The sequence below is a fragment of the Lithobates pipiens genome, unplaced genomic scaffold (genome assembly GCF_037356315.1).
Source record: "Lithobates pipiens isolate NorthernLeopardFrog02 unplaced genomic scaffold, aLitPip1_a1.2 Scaffold_23, whole genome shotgun sequence".
NCBI classification, from domain to species: Eukaryota; Metazoa; Chordata; class Amphibia; order Anura; family Ranidae; genus Lithobates; species Lithobates pipiens.
Window position 1 is genome coordinate 146,911,918 of NW_027507785.1, and position 21,694 is coordinate 146,933,611.

Consider the following 21,694-nt stretch of genomic DNA (forward strand, 5'->3'; position numbering starts at 1 on the left):
TAAATTGTAGAACCCCTGCCGGGTTTTACTGCTGTCGGGACTCAATTAGAGTTTAGTTCTTGCTCACATTCCCAGGGGAAACATTTCACAGAAAGGAAGTGAAGGAAACCCTTCAACGCCAATAGAGACATAAGTAAAAATATTTGTTGTCATGTGTAAAGCAGATCCCTTTTTACTTATTTTATCTGCACATGATTGAATAATTAACCTGATTATTCAGATAATTTATTGTGTTAATATACTAAATTCCTTTAGTAAATCAGCCTCTTTTAATCTTTCAAATGCTGTTACTCCTACCTCTTTTAAATCAGTGCTACACAATGTCCTAGAGAGGCCAGAAAAAATTTCTCTTTAGAAAACATAGATAATATATTGGTCAAATAGATCTGTGCATGAATAGAGTAACTGACTGCTCAGGGATTTAGTGTCCCTTGATTTAAAGAGGTATCTTTGTTAAACACATTTCTTTGATGATCTAACTGGTTTAGAGGCACTCAAGGGTTTTGCAGAGGAGGAAGACCAAAGACATAGTTCCATAGTTGGTAAGGTTGACAAAAGACACCAATCCATCCAGTGCAACCTATGTTGGTGTACGTGTTCATAATCATTTCCCATATCCCTGTATACTGTGCCCTCTCAGATACATGTCCAAGGCCGCGTACACACGGGTGGATTGTCTGTCCAACTTAGTCCGCTGAACCGTGTTTCAGCGGACAATCCGCTCGTGTGTGGGCTTCAGCGGACTTTTTCAGCGGACTGTCTGACGAACAAAGTCTTACGGAATTTCCGAAATTTTGTCCGTTCAAACTTGGTTTTGTCCGTCCAAACTTGGTTTCAGCGGACAGTCCGCTCGTGTGTAGGCAAGTTGGACGAACTAAGTATGGCGCATGCTCAGAAAGGATTTACACGGCCGAAGGTTGCATTGCAGTGTATAGGACGTCGTTTTTCTAGTCCCGTCGTACGTGCTGTACACGTCATCGCCCACGCTTTCAGCGGACTGTCTGCTCATCGTGTGTGGTCAAGTCCGTTCATGCAAATTTTGAACGGACTGTCTGTCGGATTGTCTGACGAACTTAGTTGGCCAGACAATCCGCCCGTGTGTACGCGGCCCAAGAGTTTTTTTTAACTATCAATACTTCCTGCTGACACCACCGATTGTGTAAGTGAATTCTACATCCTCACTGCCATGACAGTAAAGACTGAATAGTTTACAAAATGGGAAAAGCTCCCCTATAATGGGGTTTTTAGGAAGCAAAGGGAAAATGATAATAAATATATAATGTATAAACAAAATCTGTATTTATTAGAATAAAAAACAATTCATGACATGGTAATTAAAACATGAGCTCCAATGGGAAATTAGCGATAAAAGATAAACGGATACAATATGACGGACAATAATCTCATAACAACATAATAAAATGAGTGTCAAGGTTATGAAATAAATTGTTGTAACAATTCTGACGTGTTTCAACTCTCACTGGGGTCTTCTTCAGTGGGGCCATCTGCAGGGACTTCGGATCCAAATTTTTCCTAATTTGGATCAAATTAGTAATGAGTAAAAACTTGAATGGGGAGAAAATCTCAGATTATGTTCCCAGAAAATGATGAGCATCCTCACCAGGGAATACAGTAAACAAATGATACTTTCGTATGCAGAGACTAATGGTTTGGAGTTGGCTCTCAAACCATTTGTGCAGCATGCCCTATATTTGGATCTGCAGGTAAAACTTTGGAAAGACCTGTCGACCCATAACAGAAGCATCCTGCACAAGAAGGAGCTTACATACTGGAGGGATAAGATAGCGATTCCGGAAGGACGACCATACAAATGGAGTACTAATACATAAAATAAGAATAACTTGACACTTAAGCAGCAATCTAAGAACGCTAAGAATACACTGAAGTCTACACATGGGCCGAATGCTAGCCAAAATTCTAATATTCCACACAAAGGGCAGGGGAAATTTAAAAGAAGTCGTAATAATAAGGCATCACCTGAGCAGGAAAGTAAGAAGCGTACTACCGATACAGATATAGAAGGGAGACCAAGGGACCAAAAGGCCCCTAGCCATGAGCATCTATCTGTCTCTAGCACTCAAGAAGATACTCCGAATATGGACTATGGACTCCCTTGCATTTGGAAGTTCAATCAACATGGCACAGGCTAACCACTCAATTGGATCTTTGCAAGCTACATGCAAGATTCCTTTAAACCCAGTGCGGGGACTTTCCTCACCCCAACCGAACCGGGAACAGGAAATTTGCACGCTTACATCACACGGATTAAACAGAATCCCTTAGTGTAATCAATCTTTCGTCCTATTCTTTGTCCCCAGCTGAAATCGATGTACTCTCCCGCGGACTAACTTTTTGACCTCAGGAGAACTTCGATTTGTTTGAAGTGGTAACTGACCTCCAGCTTTTCGCACGCAGGCTTTTACTTAAAAGCCTGCATGCGAAGGCTGATACCCAAATTGATACTACTTACTGGTCCAGCTTCAGTATGAAATAGTTTAAGGCCCTATGGGATCTGACACTCCTCTTTCAGGAAAATAACACCCTGGATTTGATAGACCAAATAGATTTGGAAACCCTATTGGACCATGCCAACAAATCTGTGGCCAAACCAAAGACCGCTTTCAAAAAACCTTCTGGGAAATTTCCCTTTCCTAAGTCTGAATTCTAGCATTGACACTTTTGTCATACAGACAATACGAGACATCTGCAAACTACCATGTAGGAAAATCTGTCCCGACAATCTGACTTTTGATGAATCTAAAGCCATGGATACACTATGCAACAATACAAAAATTATGGTTGAACCCTCAGACAAAGGAGGGAATGTGGTTTTGATGGACAATTCCGACTATGTACGGATGTGCCAGGATATCCTGGATAATAGAAATTGGTACATACCGATTCCTATTAGATTAATACAAACATACTATACCAAGTTTTACGATTTGATCGATTCAGCCTTTGAAAGAGGGGTTATTACTAGAGATCAATATGAATTCATTAGAATCAAATACCCAAAAGTAGCCACATTCTACAGTTTACCAAAATTCACATATGTCAGACCCGACCACCGGGGAGACCCATTGCCTCAGGAAAGGGAGGGATAACCGAGAATTTGAGTAAGGTTATCGATTCATTCTTGCAACCTTTTGTGGGTTGTATGCCTTCTTATTTGAAGAATACAATACACCTGTTACAATCATTAAGGGAATTAAAATTACCAGCCAATTTGTTGCTGGTTGCTATCGATGTCGAGGCACTGTACAGCTCGATCCCCCATGCCAAGGGGATTGCAGCTGTACAGAGGCTCTTGTACCAAAGTTGCAAGTATGATCAGCCGCTCAATGATTTTATCATTGATGGGTTGGACTATATCCTACATCATAATTTCTTTGCGTTCAACAATTCTCACAGGGCGTGGCCATGGGCACATGTTGTGCCCCAGCCTATGCCAACCTGTACCTGGGGGAGTGGGTACAGGCCCTCCTTGGTGACGGGGACCTCATCATGTATACGAGCCACATCACTACATGGCTATGATACATTGATGACGTCATCGTCATCTGGGAGGGGTCGGAAGATTTGCTGCTAGAATTACATGCTTACATCAATCAGAATGCTCATAACCTTAAATGTACCATGTCTTATGATCATGATAAAATGACCTTCCTGGATGTCCATCTGGGACATACTCCTGAGAACCAAATTTCCACCACATTATTCCGCAAAGACACCGCGGGTAATACGGTGCTCCATGCGGAAAGCTTCCATCCTGTTGCACTCAAACAGTCAACACCTTACGGACAGTACCCGCGGTTACGCAGAAACTGTTCCGATTACTTCCTGTTCAAACAGGAGGCAGGCAAACTGCAATCTAGACTGTTGGCAGGAGGTTGCAGCCGCTCTTGCCTATGCAAAGCATATAACAAAACTGCTGCCCAGTCCCGGCATGATCTACTATCTAAAAAGAAAGTTCAGAATGATCCTGGTTTGGATCCAACCAGGATCACCTTACACTTCTCTAAACAGCATTAAGCCATTAGAAACATCGCTCAGAAACATTGGTCCATACTTACGGATGATCCGAAGGTTAGCAGTTTTGTTTCAACAAATCCTCTAATCACTTTCAAACGGGCCACCTCACTACAGGACAAGTTGGTCCAGAGTGAGTTTAAAAATGAATCCAAGAGATTGAAACATTTTTCAGTCTCTGGCTCATTCCCATGTGGCCAGTACTCATGCTGTAAATATATCAGACTTGAAAAAGTGTTTCGTCTCCCAAATGGGAAAATCTTTCAGCCCCTGCACCTCGCTAATTGCCAAATGTGTGGAATTGTGTATCTTATGTCTTGCGTATGCGGGGCATTTTATGTTGGAAAAACGAAGCAGGAATTCCATCTACGTATGTCCAAACATATTTACAGTATGCAAATTGGGAATCATTGCCTCCCATTGGGGCGACACGTGGTTGTGGTACACAAATACAGGATGCCTAATGTATCCTTCACCGCACTCGAACTAATTCACATTCCGGATCGAGGCGGTGATTGGAATAAAACATTACTCCAGTATGAACAGAGGTGGATATTCAAATTGGATGCCACCTCTGCTCCTGGTTTAAAGTAATCAATTTCTTTCACCCCCTTTCTCAAGGGGTTTGTGTCTGGTAAAACACAATAATAGGATTTTTATATACAGCTTACCTGTAAAATCCTTTTCTTGAGAGTACATCACAGGACACAGGAGCTCATTACATAGTGGGTTATATAGGCACCTCTGGTGATTGGACACTGGTTAACCCCAATTAAGGAGAATTCCTCCCCTATATAACCCCTCCCATATGGGAGGCACCTCAGTTTTGTAGCAAAGCAATAGGAAACCACGTAAAACCCAAGAGGGGCGGGAGCCCTGTGTCCCGTGATGTACTCTCAAGAAAAGGATTTTACAGGTAAGCTGTTTATATAAATCCTATTTTCTTGATCATACATCACGGGACACAGGAGCTCATTACATAGTGGGATGTCCCAAAGCAATGCTCAGATTGAGGGGAGGGAGACACAGATCATAATTATAGACCGCCATGGGCCGGAGGACCTAAACTGCAGCCTGCAGTACACTACGCCCAAAGGCGATATCCTCTTGCCCTCTGACATCCACCTGATAGAATCTGGTGAATGTGTGGACTAAAGACCAAGTTGCAGCCTTACAGATCTGAGCCAGGGAGGCCTGGTGATGCACTGCCCAAGAAGCACTTACAGCCCTAGTAGAGTGCGCTTTCACTTGAAAAGGAGGGATTTTCCCTTTAACACTATAGGCCTGAGAAATAATCTGTCTAATCCATCTTGAGAGAGTGGATTTTGATGCCGCCTGGCCCTTCCCAGGGCCTTCCGGCAAAATAAATAAGCAATCAGTTTTCCTTATCTGAGCCGTTGCTTGAAGATAGATACTGATTGCCCTAACCACATCCAAAGTGTGCAAAGATTCTTCTTCTGCGGACTGTGGGTCCGGAAAAAAGAATGGTAGGATTACATCTTGGTTCAAATTGAATCCTGAAACCACCTTAGGTAGAAAGGACCTGTTGGGGCGCATGACCACCCGGTCCTTATGAACAATTAGATACGACTCTTTTCTGGAGAGAGCTGCTAGTTCCGTGGAAATGGCTACCGAGAAAACCAATTTTTTGGTTAAAAGAACCAATGAAGCCAGATGCAAAGGTTCAAAAGGTTGCCCCTGCAAAGCCAAGAGAACCAAATTCAGATCCCATGGGCATATCGGAGGTTTGACTGGCGGCCTTATCCGCATAGCCCCCTGGATGAAAGCCCGCACCAGGGAATGCGATGCAAGTGGCTTCTGAAAAAACACTGACAAGGCCGAAATCTGCACCTTGATAGTGCTTACGGCCAAATTCATTTCTAGGCCTGACTGGAGAAAGGCCAAGATCCTGCTAATGACATACTTTCTAGGATGCCATTTCCTGAGTTCACACCAGGAAACATATGCCCCCCAGATTGATTTTGTAGTAAATAAGCCTGGAAGCCGGCTTTCTGGCATTAACCAGAGTAGAAAGGACTGGCCCCGAAAGCCCACAGTCTCTCAGAATGTGGGTCTCAGTAGCCAAACCGTCAAATTCAGACTGTGTAAAGCAGGATGGTAAATTGGACCCTGTGAGAGCAGATCTGGCCGGAGAGGGAGGATCCATGGCCTGTCTACTGCCAACTTCATGATCTCTGCGTACCACGGTCGCCTGGGCCAAGCCGGGGCTACCAAAAGAACCGATTTTGTCTCCCTCTTGACTATTCCCAGGAACCGCGACAGAAGCGGGCACGGGGGGAAGGCATAAATCAGATTGTACTGATCCCAGGGAACTGTCAGAGCATCTGACCCCTGAGCGAGTGTATCTCTTGTTCTTGACACGAATTTGTCCAGTTTTCTATTGAACCTGGACGCAAACAGATCCATGTCTGGAGTACCCCACCTGCGACATATGTCCAAAAACACATCGGGGTGCAGAGACCATTCTCCTGGGCACAACTGCTGGCAGCTCAGAAAATCCGTCTGCCAATTTTCCACTCCTGGAATGAAGACTGTAGAAAGGCATGGAACATGCTTTTCTGCCCAGACAAGTATGCGATTCACCTCTTTTGCGCAACCAGACTCCTGGTACCGCCCTGGTGATTGATATAGGCCACTGCTGTGACATTGTCGGACTGAACCCGAACAGGGAGACCCCGTAGTCTGAAAGACCAGTTTATGAGAGCCATATAAACTGCCTGGATCTCCAAGACATTTATGGGCAATAGCTTCTCGATCGCAGACCATTTCCCCTGCGAGCACGTCTCCTCTAACACTGCTCCCCAGCCTGTCAGGCTGGCATCTGTCGTAATAACTTTCCATGGAAGAGGAAGAAAGGTTTTGCCTTTCAGCAAATTCTCGGTTTGTAACCACCAGACGAGACTCTTGCGTGTCCCTGGGGATAGACGCATAGGAAGATCCAAGGATTGGGGCTTCCTGTTCCAAGCCGCAAGGATGCATCTTTGCAGAGGCCTTGAGTGAAACTAGGAAAATGGAACGGCCTCGAAGGAGGCGACCATTTTCCCTAACAGTCTCATGCACAAGCGAATGGGGGAAGATCTCCTGCCCAGAATTAGGCGCACCAGATCCCTGATGGCCAAGGCTTTTGGCCTTGGAAGAAACACCTTGCCCTGAGCGGTGTCGATAAACATACCCAGGTATTCCAACCTGGTAGCAGGCTGTAGGGACGACTTTTCTAGGTTTATAATCCAGCATAGGCGCTGCAGGTGTTCTAGCGTTCTGGAAACACTGTGGTTCAGGAACGCTACTGTTTTCTCCATGAGAAGCAAGTCGTCTAGATAAGCCATGACGGCTATACCCTGAGCTCTTAGGTTTGCCAAGAGAGGGTCCAGAATCTTTGTGAAGACTCGAGGGGTCGTAGCGAGCCCGAACGGCAAGGCCACAAATTGGATATGACGCCGCTCTACCGCGAACCTTAGATACTTTTGGTGTGCGGGAAAAATTGGCACATGGAGCTATGCATCCTTGATGTCTATTGATGCCATAAATTCTCCCTCTTGCAGGGAGGAGACCACAGTGTGAATTGACTGCATTCGGAAGGACCGGATGCGTAAAAACCGGTTCAGATCCTTCAGATCCAGGATAGGTCTGACACTTCCATTTGGCTTTGGAATGGTGAAGAGATTCGAGTAAAACCCTGAACCCTGTTCTTTTGGGTCCACTTCTACTATCACCCCCTGGGATAGTAAATGATCTAAGGCCAGAAATAGCGTTTTTTGCTTTACTGGGTCCCTGGGGATCCTTGACCTTAGAAAGCGAGAAGGTGGAATCTCCTGAAACTCTAGCTTGTAGCCCAGAGATACCGAAGAGATCACCCACTTGTCCTGGATCTCTTCCCGCCAGGCTTCCGCAAACTGCCGAAGCCTTCCCCCCACTCGGCCGAGCGGGGGTGCCCCTTCACAAGTATGCTTTTGGGCTCTGTTTGGCAGGCTTTCGCCCCCAAGTCTTTTTCTGCCCCTGGGCTCAGCCCTGAACCTTTCCTGTAGAGGAGGGTTGAGAAGGCCGTCGCCACTGCTTAGAGCTTGATGCTCCGGGAGAGAGAGAACGCCTAAAAGATGGACGTTTGTTCCTTTTGACTGGAAGGAGAGTAGATTTACCCCCTGAAATTTTTTGGACGAATTTGTCTAATTCTTCTCCAAACAAACGTTCCCCTTTAAACGGGAACCCAATCCAATGCTTCTTGCATGATAGCTCAGCTGCCCAATTCTTTAGCCATAGGGCCCTTCGCATTTGTGTACCAACAGGAGAGACAAACGAGATGCTTGTTGGACAGAATCCAAAATCGCATCAATCATAAAACACAGAAGGAGAGGGAAGGGGAAAAGAAGAAGGGAATAAATAAGGAAGGAGTGCCTACTCCTCAGGAGGAATTATAATCTGGGGGAGACTAGGTTGGTAATAGAGTTAAATAATACTAACGCTTATTAACGTAAATTTGAAACACTAAACCGAAGGGGAAGGGGGAAGAAAGGATAATGGTAAGGAGGGGAGCCAAAGCTGGACAAACAGAAAGCGGGAAAGGGAACTCTATAAAAACTTATATGGCCCAGGGCAGAGTAGACCAGAGGGAAGAAAGGGAGGCAGAAAGGGGAGAAGGAACATCACCTGCCCGTGAAGGACAGACAAGCAAAAAACCTAATATAGAAGAAGGTATAACTCCACAGAAAAGCTCGAAAGAACAACATCAACAAAAAGAGTTAGGAAAGATGTGGGAACCAGAAAAAGAAGGAATCAACCCCCAATCACTCCCCACTAAACAGGACATGGCAGAAATGATGTCACATCTGGAAGGGATGATTAAGGGCGAATTAAAGGCAACTCGTGCAGATATTCAAAATGTATTAAAAAGGGTAGAAGAATCGGAAATACAATTAGAAGAGCATAAAAAAGCTATTTCGGAATTACAAAAAAGGGCGGATATGGACTGGATAGAAATGAGAAATATCAGATATAAATTAGAGGACCAAGAAAACAGGAATAGGCGCAATAATTTAAGAATCCGTGGCCTACCAGAATCCGTGAAAAACACTGAGTTGGAGACTGTGCTTCGAGAAGTCTTTAATAAAATAATGAAAAAAGAAGTAACATCTCATATAGCTTTCGATAGAATACATAGAATTCAAACAAAAGAGAAGCCAAGACCCGAGACGGAGAGAGATGTGATTGTGAGGTTTACTCAATACGAAACAAAACAAATTCAGCAAGATGCAAGAAGCTTTGAAACTATTAAATACGAGGGAGCTACGCTGCTTTTCTTCTCTGACCTCTCACAAGAGACACTGAGCCGTAGAAGGGCATTGAAACCCCTAATAAATCAACTACAAGAGAAGAAGATCACTTATAGATGGGGCTTCCCCGCATGCCTGATAGCTAAAAACCAAGGGATATCAGCTATCTTAAGATTCCCAGAACACTTGAAAGAATTTTGCAATAAACTGAATATGCCATGTGTTAATTTAGAAAATTGGGAGAAAAAACCCCTAGACTGGACGAAATTAAGAGACCAACCTTGGAATAGAGTGTAGGGCCTCTTTTCTTCTTTCTTTCTCTTTTTTTGGATTAGGGGGGAGGAGAGGGGGGTGGAAGAGGTAAAATTGGGGCAAATAAATAATAACAGGTTGGTGGGCAGGAATAGGGGAGGAAAAGTAAAAAGAGAAGAAAGAAAGAAAGGGAAAAAAAATAAAGGTTCTGGGCAAGGATGACTTTGAGTAGGCTCGCTTGGAGGGGAGGTATGTGCCGGGGGCGGGGCGGTGCCCGCGTGCCCCCCCGAGACCACCTCCAAGGGGGGGTGAGGCTCGGGGGCCCACGCGGGCACTTATACTCCCTCAAGGAAGGTCCAACCAGGGCTGGGGTCTGGTAAATAGGCACTAGCCTGGAGGACGGTAACATTGATATTCAATGTGTAAAGGGTGGGGGGGTGGGAAGGGAGGGAGGAGAATATCGGGGGGGGGGGGGAGAATATGTTGTTTCACATTGATTAATGAAGGGTGCACCGACTGGATCGATCTAGGTAAAAAATATGTTTTTTTCTGTTTTTGATTTCACGATGGAATGTCTATGGCTGGCTATAACCGATCTCCATGAAAGATGGCCCCGTTGAAGATTGTTACATATAATGTTAGAGGGTTAAATAGTCCCAATAAGAGATATCAGATTTTGCAGGAGTTGAAAAAATGGTCATCAAATATTGCTTTCCTACAGGAAACTCATTTTAAATGGTCCCATAATAGGGGTCTGAAGTCTAAAAATCATCCAACTTGGTTTCATGGATATTCCTCTAGTAAAAGGGCAAGAGGAATTGCTATTGGGTTTGACAGAAATACCCCTTTTACTTTAAAGGCTATGGAATCGGATTCTGAAGGGAGGTATCTATTTATCAAAGGTTCGATTTTTAATAAAATGTATACGTTGGTTAATATCTACTGCCCTAATTACCACCTCTGTCCCTTCTTTGGGAAAGTGTTGAATAAATTAGAATGTTTTAAAGAAGGAGGGGTGATTACGGTAGGGGACCTTAACTTTGTATTCGACCCAACCCTGGATGCCCAACCCCCATCCCTACGCTTAGAAGGTAAATACCTAAAGATAATTAAACAAAAATTACATCGACAGCAACTAGTGGAGGTGTGGAGAATTGCGCATCCAGGGGGAAAGGATTTTACCTATTATTCCCAGGTACATCACTCTTATTCAAGAATTGATTATATCCTCTTAGACCATCAGCTTTTGGAGGGGTTAAGGGAAGTAGAAGTAAAATCAATAACCCTCTCAGATCATGCCCCCGTTATGGCTGTTTTGGACTTGGAGGATATACCGGTCATGCAAAGAGTATGGAGGTTGGATGAATCCCTCTTGCATGATCATAAAATATTTGAAGCTTTGGAAAGAGATATGAATTTATTTTTTAAAGAAAATAATGTAGAGAATATTACACCAACTGTGTTGTGGGAGACCCATAAGGTATATATGAGAGGGAGACTGATAGCAGAAGCAGCTAAGAGAAGGAAAATAAGGTCAGTGCAAAAATCACTGATCTTACAGGAAATCCAGGAGTTGGAACAGTTACATAAAGGGTTAAATGACCATAAAATAATGGTCGAACTTATGGGAAAAAGGGAGGCACTGAGAGATATATTGGAACAGGAAACCAGGCAGGCCTTTTTAAAGTCCGCCAAAAGACAATATGAATTTGGTAATAAACCGGGGAGAATCCTGGCAGGGGTAATTAAACCTAGAAGAAATTTTAATTATATTGCAAAAATTAAAGATAAGAAGGGAGTAATGAAATACGCAACAAGAGATATCAGTAACATCTTCTCAGAATATTATCAACTACTGTATCAGGTAAATGGCAACCAGGACCCCAAGGACAAACAAAAGAGAAGGGAAAAAATTGAACAATATCTCCGGAAGGTAGAACTACCGAGGATAGCAGAGGAGGATGCTGGTATGCTCGATAGGGATATCTCTAAGGAGGAAATAGAGAGAGCAATTAAGGATAGTAAGAATGGGAAGAGCCCAGGGCCCGATGGGTATACGTCATTATACTTTAAAAAGTTTATGGGACCTCTGACACCTTATTTCCATCAGTATATGAATTCAATAGGGGAAGGAAGGGAGATACGGAAGGAAGCTCTGGGGGCCTTTATAACTATACTAGCAAAGGAAGGGAAAGATCCAACATTATGCTCTAGCTTTAGACCTATTTCTCTGATTAATGAGGATGTAAAAATGTATGCAAGGATTTTAGCTGAGGGGTTGAAACAGCATATGCCAGATTGTATAGAAGGAGATCAGGCAGGTTTTGTACCTGGGAGGGAGGCGAGGGATAATATATTGAGGACAATCCTCTTAATGCAGGAAGTTAGGAAGAGGAGGCAGTCTTCCCTTTTCCTATCGGTCGATGCGGAAAAGGCCTTTGATAGGTTAGAATGGGAATACATGCTGCAGACATTACATAAATTTGGTTTAGGCCCAAGAATGTTGAGGTGGATAGAGGCTTTATACTCTAACCCCACAGCTCAGATTCAGGTGAATGGGACCCTATCAAATTCCTTTGGGCTCTATAATGGTACACGTCAGGGATGCCCACTGTCTCCCTTACTTTTTGTATTCTCTAGAACCTCTTTTGGCATCTATAAGAGCGAACCATGGTATTGAGGGAATAAAGGTTTCAGAGAATGAGCATAAGATATCTGCATTTGCAGATGATATTATGCTTTATATAATGAACTCCAAACAGTCCCTCCCTAGGATTCTGCAGGAGTTGGAGGAATATGGGAGTGTCTCGAACTTTAAGATTAATAGGGAGAAAACTGAGATATTAAATGTCTATACCTCCCCAAAGGAGAGAAGAGAACTTAGAGCTCTTTTCCCCTTTGTGTGGAAAGAGAGGGGCCTGAAATACTTGGGAGTATACTTATCGACATCAGTTACAGACTTATATCAAGATAACTATCTCCCTCTTTTAAATAAAATTAAACAAGACCTTAAAGGATACCCTGCACATAGACTGTCATGGTTTGGCAGAATAAGCGTAATTAAAATGATGATTCTTCCAAAGGCTTTATATATTTTTCAGAGCCTCCCGATAAATATCCCAGGGGCCTATTTTAAAATTATTAAATCCCTGATTCAGAAATTTATATGGAACAAAAGAGGAAGTCGCGTTTCCTATAAGATAATGAATAGACCTAAGGATAAGGGAGGGGTATCTCTTCCAGATTTTCAAAAATACCATTCAGCAGCGGTAATGAGGAGAATTCTGGATTGGGTCTATAATGCCCCATATAAAAAGTGGGTACCACTGGAAGATAATATGAGTAACGTTGCCCTGAGTCAGACCATTTGGATTCCAATGAAGTTTAGGGGTCTCCCTAGAGGAATATCCCCGATTACAATGGAAACATTAAGAACATGGGATGGGGTACTTAAAGGTACAGTAGGACAAAATAATAATAGCCCCCTAATGCCCCTGTCAGGAAATAACTATTTTCCCCCGGGGAAAGAAAATAAAATGTTCTTTAAGTGGACTCATAGGGACAGATTAAGATTAAGGGATGTGATAAAAGTAAATAGCTTATGCTCATTAGTGGAGCTACGAGAGAAATATGGCAGAACACCATGGGATGGATGGAGATACAGACAACTCCAACATTTTGTAGAGTCCCTCCCAAAACCTCTCCGCTCTGGCGACAATTTAAATCCTTTCGAGAAATTGATTGACCGAGGAGGAGTGGGCAGACAGGGGATCTCTAAAATATATAGGACTTTAATAACTTCAATGGAGGATGAGGCGATGCCCGCTTTGGGGAGATGGGAAGGTGAACTGAACCAATCAATCTCAGAAAAACTGAAAGGGAAAGTTATAGACTATACCCATTCCACTTCAATAGATACAAAGATACAAGAAATGAATTATAAATTATTGGTTAGATGGTATTAGGTTCCATCGAAAATGCATAAGATTAACCAAGATTCATCACCCCTTTGCTGGAGAGAATGTGGGAAGGAGGGAACTCACGCCCATATATGGTGGCAATGCAGCGCGATTCAGTTATATTGGGAAAAAGTGGTGGGCTTAATTAAAGAGATTGATGGGACAGAAATAGAACTGGATCCCTGGAAATGTTTGTTTCACGCGACCGAGGGCCCCAGGGAAAAATATAGAATAGCATTAACTCCATCTTTGCTGAACGCAGCGAAAGTACTGATCCCGAGATACTGGAAAGTAAAGGAAACACCAGGGATAGGAGATTGATTCAGGGAAATAGACAGAATGAGGATTATGGAAGAATTAATATACCTTCAAAGGGGAGCAGGAATGAGATTCCATGATACTTGGAGGAACTGGATGGAATTCAGAAAGTCCTCAATATATCTTGGAATTATGGGGGATGGAGTGGGCGTCTAGGGGAGGGAGGCTGGATGCATACACTTCATAACCCATGGGGGGTGGGGTTTCTCCCCCCCTTTTTTTTTTAGGGGGGGGACGGGGGGAGGAGATGGGGGGGACCCCTTTTTTCCGGGTCTTTTCTGGGTTTTTTTTTTTTGTAATTTCAAGGTAGAAGGGAGTGGGGATGGAAGGAGAGGAATCCCCACCTTACACATATCACAAATTGGAATTAAGAAAAAGAGTCACGTGGGATGGGCAATAATAAGGGTAAGACAAGACCACAAGAGGATAATTTTAAACACATGAGGGGAGGAGGATCGGTCCCCCCCCCCCCTTTTTTTTTTTTTTTTTTCCGGTATATTTAGGATCGATCCGGTCGGGCACCCAATGTGTATTTTCTTACTGTCTGTTTTTATATGAATGTTGAAAATATTGAAATAACACGAATGTTAAACAAAGTGATTTCTAATAGTATGTATAAGAAATATTTTTTACTGTTTTTTGTAAATGTGGAAAACGAAATAAACAATATTTAAAAACAAATAAAACACAGAATTTGAGGTATTTCTGCATAATTCTCCACTTCCTCACTGGGAAGGAGGCCAAGCATCTGCTTAACCTGTTCCTTGAGGAACTGACACAACCACACGGCTGCGACTGTAGGTTGCACTACAGCGCCAGTCATGGAAAAGGAGGCTTTCAATAATGTTTCCAACCTCTTATCAGTTGGATCTTTAAATACCTGAGCATTATCCAATGGACAGGTCAGGTTTTTATTCACGCAAGAAACAGCCGCATCGACAGATGGGACCCCCATTTCTTGGTGAAACTTTCCTCCAGAGGATAATGCATAGAAAACCTTTTAGGTGGAGCAAACAGTTTATCGGGATGTCCCCAATCCTCATACATCAATTTATCCATTACGGGATGAATTGGAAAGGAAAAAGCAGTCTGTGGGATTTTCCTGACTCCCAGGGAAGAAACAGAGGACGTAGCAACTTCAGCAGCAGGCATTCTGAATGTGGTACGCACCAATTCAGTATAATACTGCACCTGCTTTCTGAGCACCTGGGAGGAGGGGACTCTCTCCTCTTCCTCTGATTCCTCCGACTGCTCAAAATCCCTGTCCCAAGATAGGGATCTCTCCTCATTGTCAGAAGAATCATCTGAAAAAGGAATCTCAGCATAGGGAGGGGATCTACCCCTTTTCCTTCTATCTTTCAGGGAAGCTGAAATAAAATTCATGATTCTCCCTTCAAAACCCTCCAATGTAGCCCTAAGCGAGTCCTCAGTGACGTATACCGGGGCTGAGACATTAGGAGAGGCTGCAAAACCTAACTGGCTCCAGTCTTGCAGGGGGGGATGGTAACTTACAGGCATTTTTAGAACCCCTGGACCTAGGCGGTGATTTACCAGTGCCCTTGTTACCTCCCCCTGAGACCCTCTTACGAGGAGACATAGTCCTAAGCTACAAGCAGAGGTACTAATACAAAGTGCAATCACTGTTGTGCTAAAAGTCTCACAAAAATATATATGCTTAATACTACACAACCTGATGCTGAGTAGGTGTCTAAGGTTTGCCTGGATCCAATCCCCTGGGATGCTTACCGCCCACAGCTCCTGTGTCTCTCACTTACAGCCCCCTGACGCTCTGGGCTTTTAAAACTGCCGCCTGGTGCCTGCGCAGTACAGCGCTGTGCACACCAACGTGCACAGCTCACAACCACACTCCACCCTCCTCCATCAGTCCGGGAGCGCGCTCGGTGCGCGTGCACGCACTCCAGCGCATGCACGAGGACCACCCGAATCCAGGGGGGGAAAAGGAATCTCATCAGAGCTGCGTGGGACCCCCAGACTACGTGGGACCCCCAGACTACATGGGACCCCTGTATTACCTTATTGTGGCAGGGACTGCAGTGGAGACGTGAGACCTCTGGAGAACCAGGCTTCACTGAGCGTGTGTACTGAAAGGCATGTAAGTATGCATCAGGCTGCTCTTACTCCCTCTAGTGGTGGAAACCAGGTAAGACATACTACTACTCAAATTAAGAAATCCATAATATAATAATATATAGGATTAACTTCCCTTACCTGTCCTCGCCGCAGGAATTGCTGAAACAGACAGATTCCAGCCTTCACCCATCACGGCGGGCAAGTTGTGCCAACCTTCAGGTTTATTTGGGGTTTTTTCTCAGAATAACCTCCTACCTGTACCTTGTAAAAGACTCTGCCAGAAACTTTCGTGCCACTATGTAAAACAGTACACCAAGTCTGGTTTTCCCAGAGCCCAGTCTTCCAATAGGAGAGGACTTACAGGCCAAACCTCATTTCTTCGGATGACGAGGCCCGGGTACCCATCTTGGGAGTCAAATATCGGCCCAAGATATGGATCCGGTTTGTTGTAGCCCTTAGGCCCCCGCAGGGACCTGCACAGAGCTTTCTTCATAGCACATGTTTTACGTGACCAACCACCATAGACACTGGCGAAAAAACTGAGGTGCCTCCCATATGGGAGGGGTTATGTAGGGGAGGAATTCTCCTTAATTGGGGTTAACCAATGTCCAATCACCAGAGGTGCCTATATAACCCACTATGTAATGAGCTCCTGTGTCCCGTGATGTATGATCAAGAAAAGTACATTTTGGCAACAATCTAATTGCTGTAAATATGCCTATAATTCATACAGAGTAATGTGGATGGGCTGTAGATTTCCTGCTTCAGAATTTCTCTCCCTTTCTTCCTCTAGATATCATATTATCCTTTTTTTTTTGTGACCAGAATTCATTTGCTATCAGACGTTCCATGTATACACATATTCTATGTAAATATATATTTTTTCATTATAATGTGAGCTAAGGTATCTGTGCCCAATGTCTATGTTCATTGTGTGGTTGAGGTGCAACGGTGTATTAAACCACATATGGGCATTATGTACATATGGGATACATTTCCGTGTTTATATTTTTTTCAAATATTCATTTTTTATTTATTTTTTGCTTCTGTCATACATTTTTGTTACTGTATTAAATTATGAATGTATTTGAAATATATTTTCCTTCCCTTACTCCTTGTTTTTATCTCTGGGAACTCCCAATGTTCCTGTGATTGCCATGGTCTGGGCAGGGTTTTTCTCACTAGTATGGCTTCACGGCAAGGGGGGGAGGAGCTATGGGTTTGCTCCAGCGCTCCTCCATATGCTCCCTGTTCTGGGTATGCGGGCTGGTCCTGCTCCCTAAGTGGGAAGTCATTTTCCCTTTCGGCGGCATCCCTGGACAATCACGGATGCCATTCCTCACTGCGCATGTGCAGGGCCCGAGTGTGCGCGTGACGTATGGACGTCACGTTGCTACGACGTGATTGACGTAATTTCGGGGCTGCTTGGCAGCCTTCCAGGATGCCGGGGAAGCCACACGAGGCCTCCTCGCTTGGCGGCCATGTACCACTCTGATGAGTTGGGTCGCTATGCAGATTGAATACACCTGCGGGACATAATTGAAATTTTGGATCAATCAATTCTTCTTATATATACCCCAATAAGGGAAATGCTACTCTATCCCCACTAGCCTAGTAGGAGGACCAGACACTCGTTCACTCTCTGCATGGTAGGCACTTGCTATGGGACCCTGGCTTAACAATGCTCTAATAATGTGCTACTCAGGCCGCGTACACACGCGGGGACTGTTTGCCCAACCTTGTTCGTCAAACAGTTTCGGCAAACAGTCCGCTCAAAATTTGCATGAGCGGACTTGCCCACACACGAGCGGACTGTTTCAGCGAACTGTTTGCCAAACAGTTCGCTCAACTTTTGAAATGAACGGACTCGCCCACGTAAGGAGGAGGCAAATCCGCCCATTTCGAGCGCGTGTACAGGTAGGCGGGGCCCGCAAAGGAGACGTCGCGGGCTCCGCCGCCTGGAATGGGCTTAAAGGGGAACCCCAACGCCGAAAAAAATCGGCGTGGGGGTTCCCCCAAAGTCCACACCAGACCCTTGTCCGAGCACGCTACCCGGCCGGCCAGGAAAGGGGGGCGAGCGAGCGCGCCCCCCCTCCTGAGCCGTACCAGGCCGCGTGCCCTCAACATGGGGGGTGCCTTGGGGAAGGGGGGGCCGCGCGGCCCCCCCACCCCAAAGCACCTTGTCCCCATGTTGATGAGGACAAGGGCCTCTTCCCGACAACCCTGGCCGTTGGTTGTCGGGGTCTGCGGGCGGGGGGCTTATCGGAATCCGGGAGCCCCCTTTAAGAAGGGGGCCCCCGGATACCGGCCCCCCACCCTATGTGAATGAGTATGGGGTACAATGTACCCCTACCCATTCACCTGTGAAATAAAGTACAAAAAAAAACACAACACAGGGAAAAAATATTTTATTGCACAGCTCCGGGGGTCTTCCGTCTTCGGGGGTCTTCTCGCCGGACTCCTCCGCTATCTGTGTGTAGCTCTTTTACTAGCGGAGGAGTCCGGCTTTCTTCCTCCCCGCCGCCGGCCTCTTCTCCCGACTTCGGGGGTCTTGTCCCCCTCTTCGGTTCTTCTGCCGGGCCACCGCGCCTTCTTGTAGCTCTTTTACAGGCGGTGGCCCGGTCTTCTGTCGCCGCTGTCGTCGCCGCCGCCGCCGCCGCCGCCGCCGCCGCCGCCGCCGCCGCCGCCGCCTTCCGTTCTTGTTCTTCTTCTTGTTCTTCTTCTTCTTCTCCTGGAGATGTTGACTCGACGAGCTCTCCGGCCGGAATGCCAGGGACACGCTCCGCTGCCACTTATATAGTGACAATGGGGCGGTGTCACATGGTATATGTCACATGGGTTGGTCACATGGTGACCCCGCCCCCTTACGATGTCATAGTCCCCATGTGACATCAACCCATGTGACCAACCCATGTGACATATACCATGTGACACCGCCCCATTGTCACTATATAAGTGACCGCACAGCGCGGCTCTGGCATTCCGGCCGGAGAGCTCGTCGAGTCAACATCTCCAGGAGAAGAAGAAGAAGAACAAGAAGAAGAACAAGAACGGAAGGCGGCGGCGGCGGCGACGACAGCGGCGACAGAAGACCGGGCCACCGCCTGTAAAAGAGCTACAAGAAGGCGCGGTGGCCCGGCAGAAGAACCGAAGGCGGCGACAGAAGAACGGAAGGCAGCGGCGACAGAAGACCGGGCCACCGCCTGCAAAAGAGCTATAAGAAGGCGCGGTGGCCCGGCAGAAGAACCGAAGAGGGGGACAAGACCCCCGAAGTCGGGAGAAGAGGCCGGCGGCGGGGAGGAAGAAAGCCGGACTCCTCCGCTAGCAAAAGAGCTACACACAGATACCCCATACTCATTCACATAGGGTGGGGGGCCGGTATCCGGGGGCCCCCTTCTTAAAGGGGGCTCCCGGATTCCGATAAGCCCCCCGCCCGCAGACCCCGACAACCAACGGCCAGGGTTGTCGGGAAGAGGCCCTTGTCCTCATCAACATGGGGACAAGGTGCTTTGGGGTGGGGGGGGCCGCGTGGCCCCCCCTTCCCCAAGGCACCCCCCATGTTGAGGGCACGCGGCCTGGTACGGCTCAGGAGGGGGGGCGCGCTCGCTCGCCCCCCTTTCCTGGCCGACCGGGTAGCGTGCTCGGACAAGGGTCTGGTGTGGACTTTGGGGGAACCCCCACGCCGATTTTTTTCGGCGTTGGGTTCCCCTTTAAGTCCATTCCAGGCGGCGGAGCCCGCGACGTCTCCTTCGCGGGCCCCGCCTACCTGTACACGCGCTCGAAATGGGCGGACTTTCCGAGCGGGAACAGTTTGCTCATTTCGAAAGTAGCCTACACACGGGCGGACTGTTCTCTCAAACACAGTTTCAGCGGACAGTTTTTCGGAATTTCCGAAAGACTTTGTCCGTCCAACTGTCCGCTAAAACTGTCCGCTGAAAGCCCACACACGGGCGGACTGTCCGCCCAAACACTGTTCAGCGGACAAGGTTGGGCGAACAGTCCGCCCGTGTGTACGCGGCCTCAGCCTTTTTGACTTTTTTTATTGTAAAATCCTTTATTGTAATTACTTGTCTGATACTGTTTACTTTTAGGCTTGGTGTCTCTCCTTTTGGACTCTGTCCTTGGAGCGCCACTGTACCGTGACCGATCCCGGGTTAAGTCACGTCTTATAGCCTTAATTTTTTGAGCTGTGTAAGGCAGTTTAACATGTCCCCTTTTATTCTCACTTATTCACCATGTGTATGCTTTTTCTTTTGGGAAGTGTTTTTGTGCTATGTCCCCTTAAAGTAATTATTCACGCTCGTGTCACTTTAGCTTTTTGACGCACCCGTTTTTTTCACAATGGTACACTTGGCACAGCCTTCTTTTTATTTTTTATTTTTTTATTTTTTCCTCTTTCACTGTGTTTTTGTGTCTTCACATTAGCATTCTTTAACATCACTTTACACACTCTGGTTTTATCTCCTCTAGGGCATGGGACTCTGCTTGGGTTTATATGATCTATGTGGCCTTATACCCAAGCTTACATGGCTTGATATATATACAGGGGCATACTTTTTTGCCCATACACTATACAGTGTCTAATATATCATATCTAATATAGCTTTCATTTTGAATTTTTTTGCCGCAGGTGCTGCCTAGTTATACCCGTATCATTGGGTGGTTGTGCCCCCTCCCCTTCTGATTTGGGAAGAAGGGTGGGGCTTCTCAACGTGTGACCTCCCGCAAGCCATGCTGTTGGTTCTGTCCTGTCCTTGACTGTGGCATCTGTGGGGCCATTCGGGACCCTGGCCTTGGAGTTAGGGGGTCTTCTCTTTTAAATAAGAGGCTCTCCATGTGGGAATAAGTTTTTCTTTCTGGATACAGTGCATGGGGTAACCATACTAATTGTCTGCACTCTATATTGTTATAAAACGTTAATATTGGGTGTAATAAATAATTGTTATGTACTTCCCCTTCAGACAGACCCTCTGAAGAAGAACCCAGTGAGGATTGAAACACGTCATGGCTGTTACAACAATTTTTTCATAACCTTGCCACTCATTTTATTATGTTGTTATGAGATTATTGTCCGTCGTTTCTCTTTTATCACTAATTTCCCATTGGAGCTCATGTTTTAATTACCATGTCATGAATTGTTTTTTATTCTAATAAATACAGATTTTGTTTATACATTGTATATTTATTATTATTTTCCCTTTGCTGCCTAAAAACCCCATTATAGGGGAGCTTTTCCTATTTTGTATATCTCGGGGGGTGAGCAGCGCTCTCTAACCTTTTTGGTATGTGTCTTTCTTTTGCTGTTAGACTGAATAGTTTATTCCTATGCCAGAATCACCATTGAGGTATTTGTATATCACTATCATACCTTTACTCAAGCATCTCTTCTCCAAAGAGAATGCTTTAATGCTTGTAGTCATTGCTCATAACTGAGGTCCTCCAGCCCGCTTAATAACTTTGTTGCCGTTCTCTGGACTCTTTCCAGTTACCGCACCTCCTCCTCCTGATGATTGGTGACCAGAACTGGACAGCATACTCCAGACATGGCCGAACCAGAGTTGTATAAAGTGTCAGGATTATCGATTTATCTCTGGAGTAAATTCCTTTTTTATGCATGCTAATATTCTGCTAGCTTTGCTTGCTGCAGCTTGGCATTGCAGGCCATTGCTGAGTCTATCATCTACTAGGACTCCCAGATCTTTTTCCATCCTGGCTTCTCCCAGAGGCTTCCCC

At 45.5% G+C, this 21,694-nt stretch overlaps 1 protein-coding gene across 3 annotated transcripts in view; it reads left to right on the forward strand.

The window, feature by feature from the left end:
* OMD (osteomodulin) overlaps positions 1–21,694 on the forward strand; it is a 125,117-nt gene that overhangs the window by 86,377 nt on the left and 17,046 nt on the right. The gene's annotated exons all lie outside the window — the stretch shown is intronic.